Genomic DNA, 8,831 nt, shown 5'->3' on the forward strand with positions numbered 1-8,831 from the left:
CTGCTGTTGGCAAAGGCTTGCATGGAGAGCAGACTTCTGCAGCTGGGTCCAAGCATCTAGCTATATGCTCCAGAAAGCTGCAGGGTAGCTGGCCACAGTAATCAAACATGCACACTCGGAGACAAGTACTGTAAGGCTGTTTACTACTGATATTCCAGTGATCCTAATTCCTTCCATTTCTTTTTTATTCTCAAAATACAGATTATTTCCAGATACACTATCAAACTTACTTTCAGATTTCCATTATAGGGGGTTGCTGGGGGTGGGTGGGAGCAGAATCTTCCACTAACCACAACTGTGGTTTTTGCAAGGTAGAACATGATATCACCAGAGGTTGTACCACATTCCTTCTCAGATCTACACTATTGCAGCAGCAGAGCACATTGAGTAACTGGTTTGTCTGATACCAAGACTGACTCATAAGGGCAAGAAAATTTGGAAGACAGGTGTATGCTTGCAGTTCTTGTCCCATTTCCGTGATAATTTAGAAATGTGTCAGAAGAAAACTTTAATTTGTTGACATTCAGGCCCCTCTTCTGGGATAGTTTACATTTATGTATTTGCTTAATGCTGAAAGCAGCAAAGTTCCTTTATTTATTTTTGGTTGAAGAGACCATATGGACTAGGACTTAAAGGTAAAATATTTTTCTTTTTCTTTCATCAGTAAATATTTTACACTCTGTGGAGGCAGACTTATAGTTGAAGTGTGGGGTCACATGAAAAGCTACAGCAAAAGAAATGCTGTGAATTTGAATAGCATACAGATCAAAGTCATACCAGGCAGGAGGGAGAGGCAAGAAATGTGGGTATTCAACACAGAATGACTGGGAGCTGTTATGGAGACATGACCATGAAAAGAGAACCTGAGATGTGGGCTTCAGGACAGAAATTTTCAGCAGGTGGTTATCCTAATAGTCCTGTACAAAACACTAGAGAGACTTCACTCAGAATCTCACTTAGAATACAGTCTCACTTAGAATGCATAACCATGACCATCTGTGTTCAACAAAGGTGAATTTGCACTAGAAGAAGGCAGAGTAGGGCTTCTGGGGCAACGATTGGAATGCACAGCCCCAGAGGATACTCTCAAGTCCACCAGACTATTGAGGAAAAAGAACAAGGTTCCCCCAGAAAGCTTCCTGGGACAAGAGCTTTGAAGCTGCTTCCTAAATAGAAGAGTACAGACAAATCATTTAGCTGTTCTCAAGGTGAGACTTGATGAAGCCACACATCACAGTAGACTGAACACAGTGAAAGTGTTGCTCTCTATAGTGCACACAGTGGCTTGTGCCTTAGGTCCTGAAATACTCACAGACTGCACCATGTATTTAAATAGAGGAGTGTGTTTGGGCTGTACCTGCATTGATATTGCTCTATATTGAGGGGAAACAAAGATGCAGATTTTGGTTTTACTTTATTCCAGTAAATTCTGTCTCACACACAGTTTCTCTTGTGCTTTCATACTTGCCTTTTCTGAGGTCCTCTGGTAGGTGATCTGGACAGTGCTATAAGGTACAGCAGCTTCAAGATAACTGAAAGCCAGGAGTCCTGAGGACTATTCTGAGAGCTGAGGACATCTCTAGCGTAGTAAAACAATAGATACACTCCTGTGGTGAATGGGAGGTGACAAGGGACAGAGTAAAAGCTCTGTTAGTTTTGGGTTTGCTTTTTTTACTGCTTTATATTTAATCGTATCAAGGAAGGAACAAAAATCAGCTAATGAGGAAAAGTGGTATTCCTCTCAAAGCTGCACTGAATTTACATCTGTGCTCTAGAATTGCTTTGAAATTCCAGACCTGTGCACTAACAGTAGACCTGAGAGGAAAGCTCAGTCCACCATCAGTGGTCCAGGTTCAAGGACTCCTACTTACTTTCCTAATCAGAAACAGCTCAGAATCCTCATAGATCTCTTAGCATCATGCAGATGTAGAGCATTCCTCACATTTCAGAAACCCACTAAGGATTTACTCAATTATTAATTAAAAACCTCATTTGGTTATGATTCTATGACATGCTGGAGGAAGCATCCAGTTTCATTGTGAACAGTAAATTTAGATTCTCTGAAGACATTCCATCACTTAAAACAAAACCAACAGTCCAAAGAAAGAAGACTGTCATTATGTATGGTGTTACATTACAATTCAGATGGGATTAACTAACTTTGTTTCTATTCTCTTTAACAGTATGATGAAGCATGCTGGCAGTGTTAATTATTGTTTGTTAGGGCTATTTATGCAGGGTACATCTTTGGTGTAGTTCCAGTGAATCTCTGATGCATCCTTGCCTTTGTAGATTTCATTTTTCTCTGCTTTGGCTTAATGCAACTAAAAATGATAATTTTGTGGGTAGTCACTGCACAGTGAGCCACATGCTAATATTTATATCAGAAGCAGCTTGTATCTTCAAGGAATTAGCAACTGAAGTGTGCTAATTTCTATCTGTGGCTGGAATTAGCTGCTAGGTACCCATCATGTCTGTATTTTTATATAGGCCCACAGAACTGCAAGCATCAAATTGATATTGCATTAGAATAAAGCAGCCCCCTCAGATGTCACTTGCTGGGTTCCTTATGTGGACTCCATACAAGTCACTTAGTCAAGATGCATTCCATGCTGCTGCTACCCTTCTCCACACTCCCCCAGCATACATAGCACGGTGCTCTCCATGCCAGGCCATGGTATCTTGCTGGCTGCAGTCATACCAGCGAGGGGACCAAGGGAGCCTTGGCTGACTTTCAGTCTTTATTGATTCATGGTGCTTCAGAAAGCACACAGTATGCTTACTGCCATGCACTAAGTGCTAGGAAGTAAACTATGTGGTCTAGCCCCAGTAAGTTTAAATTAACATTTCCACATAATACAAACACTTGCTGCTTTTTATATTTTTGCAGCAAGTTATTTCTGTAAACTCTTTGGATGGATGGAAAGTACTTTTGAAAATGTGGAAAACATATAAAACTCCTCCAAATACCCTGCAGATTTTAACAGCCCACACATGGACCAACTCCATTTCATTGCTGTTGCTTGCAGTGGAAAGCAGCCTGCAGGCTTAGGCAGCCAGAGTCCAATCCTCACAACAGTGTCACTTTTAAGGCTGGGGAAATCACCTCACAGTCACAATGAAATCATTGGCCTCATCCCACAACAGTCACAGTAATGATATATATTGAAAGCAGAACACAGGTTTCCATTTTACAGACCCCTAAAAGCTTTTCAATGTCTGTGCAGACCTGGGGAATCACTTCTAGACTCATGAAACAATAAGCTTAAATTTCTCAGTTCACTTTTAGAATATCCTCAAAAGCAGCCCATCCTACAGAGGTCCACAGACCATTTGAGGAAAAACACTCAGCTAGAAGGAAAGATGAGGTAATGTGTGGGAAGTGCAAAACAAGAGTCCTTGATAGTTTGTGTTGATGGAGTAGCACAAGCTAACAGGGGTAAGGGGTGCCCAGCCTTATCATGCATCTGTCAGGCTTGCTGCTTCTACTCCTGCATGCCTCTTCATCCTGGAAAGCTGCAGAGGAGCACCACCTTTCCCTAGGAGTTTTTGGGAGGCTCAGCTGGAGACTGAGTTCCTCGGAACAGCTGAGATCACTGAAGATCTCTCTGGTTGAACCAGAGACAGCTTCAGAAATGCCCCTCAGGAATAAGAAGAGCCCCGGTGCAGGGGGAGGGCTGCCTGGTGTGATGTGCTCTTTTACAGAGCTGGCCCCTGGGGCTGACAAGGCAGCAAGGGCCCTTAGGGACCACCAGAAAGCTTCCTGAGACACAGACACTCCACTGCAGCATTTATTCTGCTGTAAGCAATCATAGAATCTTAGCACTGGAACAGGTTGCCCAGGGGGGTTGTGGAGTCTCCTACGTTGGAGATATTCGCGGCCCCCCTGGACAAGTTCCTGTGTGATGTACTCTAGGTTACCCTGCTCTTGCAGGGGGGTTGGACCAGATGATCTCTTGAGGTCCCTTCCAACCCTTGGGATTCTGTGATTCTGTGACTCTGCCAGAAACAACCTGTAAACTTTCTTCTTCCTAAAGAGCTACATTACGTGGGCTCAGATCTGTTACACCAAAGCCTCCAGCAGCACTTGTGGAACAAATCTTCCTAAAAGCAGCCACCCAGCTAATTTCTGATGCTTATGCAAAAGCATACATTCAGATAGGATATTTCATCTCTACTTACACTTCATCTTCTTATTCCTCTTCTGATTAACTGACATGTTATTGTCAGTATTTCAAGCAGCTGTCTACTCAGTGGTGATGTACCCTTTGCAGGCAGAACGGTCCCTCTGGCAGTGCTCTATCCGTGGTTTGGCACACCAGCACCCTTTCAGCCTCTGCATCAAAGGAGCTTTCAGTGAAGTTCTCTCTTAAAATCCTCCTGTCATCTCATGTACCCATGATCCTTCAATTCTGCTGTCTACCCTCCTGTCCTATTTGTACGTAGTATACCTTGAAGCTCACTGAAATAATATTAAAATTGGGGGGGGGGGGTGTTATTATAAATTAAAAATGCTGTTAAGGTTTTTGAAGGGCTCTGTATTCCGATTCCTGAGCTCACTAATTCCCCAGAACAGATGTTGTGCAGGCAGCCAAAGGAAAGCTTTCTTCAAGCTTTCTTCAACATTCTTCAGCATTCAGGTGCTCTTCAAGCACCTGAACATTGCATGGAAGGATGCAAACATATCCTCTATGGTGTCTCAGATAAGACTGCTAATAATACCAAAATTGCCTATGCTTATTACACCTGCCCTCTTGGAAATGGGCTGAATCAAACTTACTCCAGAGCAGCCATCAGACTCTAAACCCTTTCAGTCCCTCCCCGTTTTCAATATTGTTTGACTGAATTTAGCAACTTGTCCAGGTTTACTAGCACATTCTTTCAGGGGGGCTTGTTTTTTGGTTGGGTTTTTTTAATCCTACAGGATGAACTTTATAATGGAGTGAAAATTTTGGAATTTTACCAATGTGAAAGGAGGGTGGGAGGGGGCTAAATTAGCAGTGGTTTTGTGTGCCGATTTTCAGCTTTCCAGGCCAGACACTTCACAGCAGTACAGTAGCCCTAGGAAAGCCCCTGCCTCCACTGAGCAACATTTCTGGGCAGATGAGTAAAGTAACATTCTCTCACAGTGAGGGAGGTGGCTAGATTGGTTGCCCTAATGGATATTTCTACCAATGTTACTATGCTAAATTACAGCAAGAAGTTCTCTACAATCTCACATTGCTTCTTCCAGCTACACAAAACACTCGCGTGTAACCGCTGACACTTCTTCTAGCACCATAAGGCCACAGAATTATTATTAGGGTGGGGAATGCTTGTGAGGGGACATAGCTGTTTTTAATGTAAACAGCCAACTCACATGCTCCACAGCAGAACAGCATGTCTACTACACATTCCTTCCCCTTAGACTGGTTGTGAGATTTTTCTGCTTAACACTTAACACTGTGAGTATTTGGGGTACAGCTGCAAAAATAGCTCTGTTTCTGGCAGTCTGGTTGCATCATTCAGAGCTGCTGCAGCAAACCTTGGGCCGCTGTTCTTAATTTGGGCTATAACGCATCTTTAGTGCTGGCCTTTTGTAGAGGAAGATGGAAAAGCTACCTTTTCTCCATTTCCCTCAGCAAAAAAAGAAAGCCCACAACAGGCAAAGTTGCCTGTGCTGTGCTGAGGAAGCCAAATTACCATATAATGAGACCAGTAAAGGGCAGATAGAGTTGTCTGAGGCTTGAATCCATATAGCTGAGGAGCTAATGGCAGGAAGATAGACACCTGCTCCTCTGCTGACCTCACATGGTCCCCCAGGACATGCTTGTGTAATCCCAGTGTGCTCCATCAGTACCAGGCTTTAGTGCAATGAAGCAGCAGCAAAGGCTCCATCTGGGGTGCCCACATCCCACTGAAGGCAGTGCAGCAGCTACCTTTGGACACAGAAATACAGCAAGGGCCAACAGTGAGCAGGTATGGCTCTGCCGGAGCAGTGAGAAAGGGCTAAAGCAACTGGCCATGTCCATGTGTTTCTGTGTTGGACTTTCTGCTTCTGAAACCCTACTTTTAAAAGGCTCTCACTTTACCAGTGCAATCCCATAGCCTGAGAGAGCTGCAGTCAGTGCTCTGCAATCATCCAGACTCTACTTTCTTCAAAAGAAGTGCCATTGCATTACCACCCATAAAACTAAAAGCAGAAAAGGAAAAACTATACATATGCAAATGGTTATGCATAACTGTCTAAAGTTCGGAAGAGATTGCATGGAAAATAAACGTGGAAAATTCACAGATTTTCAGCATGACTCAGGGGGCATCCAAACAGTAAATGTGACTCACGGACTGTGTAGGCACGTACAGGTATGTGGGTAGGCTTCTGGAAGCCATATGGTTTCCTGCAGGAGCTGAATATCAGCACAAGTGGTGGTGGGGAGAAGAAATGTGACGTTTTATCACATAACAAGCTACTTAAGCACTGCATGTCCAAGAATTGCTCATGGAGCAGAGCCTGGCGAGGGCTGGCTTCCATCAGCACTGCAGAATAGCATGGCTTCTCTGAAGAACAAGATCTATTTACAGGAAACTTTTTGGAGCACAATGAAATTTAAGGGGATGAGAGGCAATTATATTCCAAAATAATTTTTGTTGAAACTGGTCTTTGAAGAACTCCCTATAGGAGGCCACAGTCTGGCAGAAGAGGGACACCATGTGGGACCCTGGCAATATCTGGCCTGTAGGAAAGCAGCTGGAAGCAATTTCATCTGAACTCTAATCATGTTTAAAAATGAACAGCCAAGCTTGGACCCAGAGCAAGACACCTGTCCCATGGAGCCAAGGGAGTTGTACCTGCTTAGCCCCATCTAAGTGTGCTATGAAATACATAATTGAATATTCAGGTGAACTTCTCCAGTCAAAGAACAGGAACGCTGCAGTTTTTGGTTCCTGGCACTGCACAGTGCACACACCCACTGTCCACTGAGGATGAGGGCAATCTGAAAAGCTGCTATATCATCAGGGAATTCAATACCCCTGCCCGAGCCACAGGAATTTACAAGGTTGTTTTCCCTCAGGGGGAAGAAACAAGGAGGTAAAACAGAGACATGGATTTTGTGACTTTATATGAATAGCACGAGCCAGGGCAGACACCCATCAGTTAAAGGGGAACTACACATGATAAATATACACTGCCCCTTATTTTACATCTGCAGCCTGTCATTTATTTCCTGAAAGACAGAAGTCCATTAAAGAAAGGTGGGTGGGTTTCCCCCTATAACTCTTCTTACAGCAAGTCATTGCTTCCCTCCAAAGCCCATAAAGAAATTGAAGAGGAAGGGGGTAAATAGCATTTACAGGTTATGGGACTCAAATGAAGAGTATTTTTCTTTTTTTAGGTCAAAGTCAGTATCAATGCAATATACTTCTGAGGTACATGGTGGGTTTACTCCTGCCCCTTCAGTCTCAAACTGAGAGAAGCCAGAAACAGGTAAAGAAAGCAGAATAGATTCGGGTTTATTTTGTCAGCCAAAGGCACCTAAGGCCAGGAGGCTTGCATTCTGCTTTGGGTTTGGATCTCATGGATGCTGGGAGATGAGGGTGAGCTGATCTTACCTATGCTTACAGCAAACCTGACCTGATAAACAGCTAGGTAACACTTCCTCAGCACAGTGAGGGTTTTACTTGGACTCCCTTTCCAAAGAAAATTTCCAACAAAAATGGGCACTGTTTTGCCTGAAAGCATCGAAGTCCTGATCAGAGTGCTTGCCTACTATCTCCTGTTGGCCACTGCCGGAGCAGTGTTATCTGCTTTCAAACATATTGCTAGTACAATTTTAGCTGGAGTCTTTGGGTACGGTGCTGCTCCATCTTTCAGTTAGTGGATATAGGCAATATGTATTAGAGAGTCTCATCTTCCTACACAACTGTGATCCCCAAATACCTTGAAATTTCAGGACAATTAATGTAAAAATGGCCATACTTTCTCACCTTCCAGAAATCTGCCGGCTCTGCTTGGAGAGAAGCAGTCTCCCAGTGGTGGGCAGGGAGGGACAAGGGCAGTATTCATCTGTAGGAGTATTTCTGATGTGGGGGAGAGATGCCAGAGCTACCTCCACATCCATGTGTGCAAGCACCCCTTGCCACAGGTACCAAAACAAATTCCTTGCCCCCAGATGGACTGCCTCCTGGCACATTGCAGGTGCCCTCAGCCATCCACCAGCTGAGCCAGTTTATATACAGGCACAACAAAACTGAAGCAGGCAGTTACCAGCAATGTGTGAACTGAGTGCAAACTCCTATGCAGGTCCTACATCCAGCTGACTGTAGCTGATGCACTTCATGTTCCATGCTTGACTTCACAAGAGCAAGCCTTTACAAACAAGTCAAGCACTACTAAAAAGACAAGCCTTTTAAGTCTCACATAGTTTTTATATGCTAATCGTTCTCCAGAATCAGTGATTCAATTAATTAATTTTAATTTAACATAATAAAGATGTCTGTAAGAGCTTGAACATAACAGATCATGAAATAAACATAATCTAATTATGTCTCAGATGCTGCAATTATCTGCACAAGCAGCTGGCTGGTCATCTGGGTCCCTGCCTTCACTGGAGGGGCAGAGCACTGAGCCCTGCTCCGGGGATGGCACATTCCCTAAGCAATAAGCCAGATAAACTCCTTTGTCCCAGGGGGTACAGACCCCCGCTCAGTCCAATGGAGGGGGACTCACTACAGCATCACAGCCCAGGAAGGGCAGGGCTGGATGGGCAGAAAAGATGTTAAACCTCTTTAAAAGGAAATTCAACACAAGTTTAATAGGTCTGTGGATGGAGGCTCTGGCCCACGGCATATTT

The sequence above is a fragment of the Neopsephotus bourkii genome, unplaced genomic scaffold (assembly GCF_033783945.1).
Source record: "Neopsephotus bourkii isolate Nb327-2 ecotype Australia unplaced genomic scaffold, CSIRO-AGI_Nbou_v1 NB_1574, whole genome shotgun sequence".
In the NCBI taxonomy this organism is placed as follows: Eukaryota; Metazoa; Chordata; class Aves; order Psittaciformes; family Psittacidae; genus Neopsephotus; species Neopsephotus bourkii.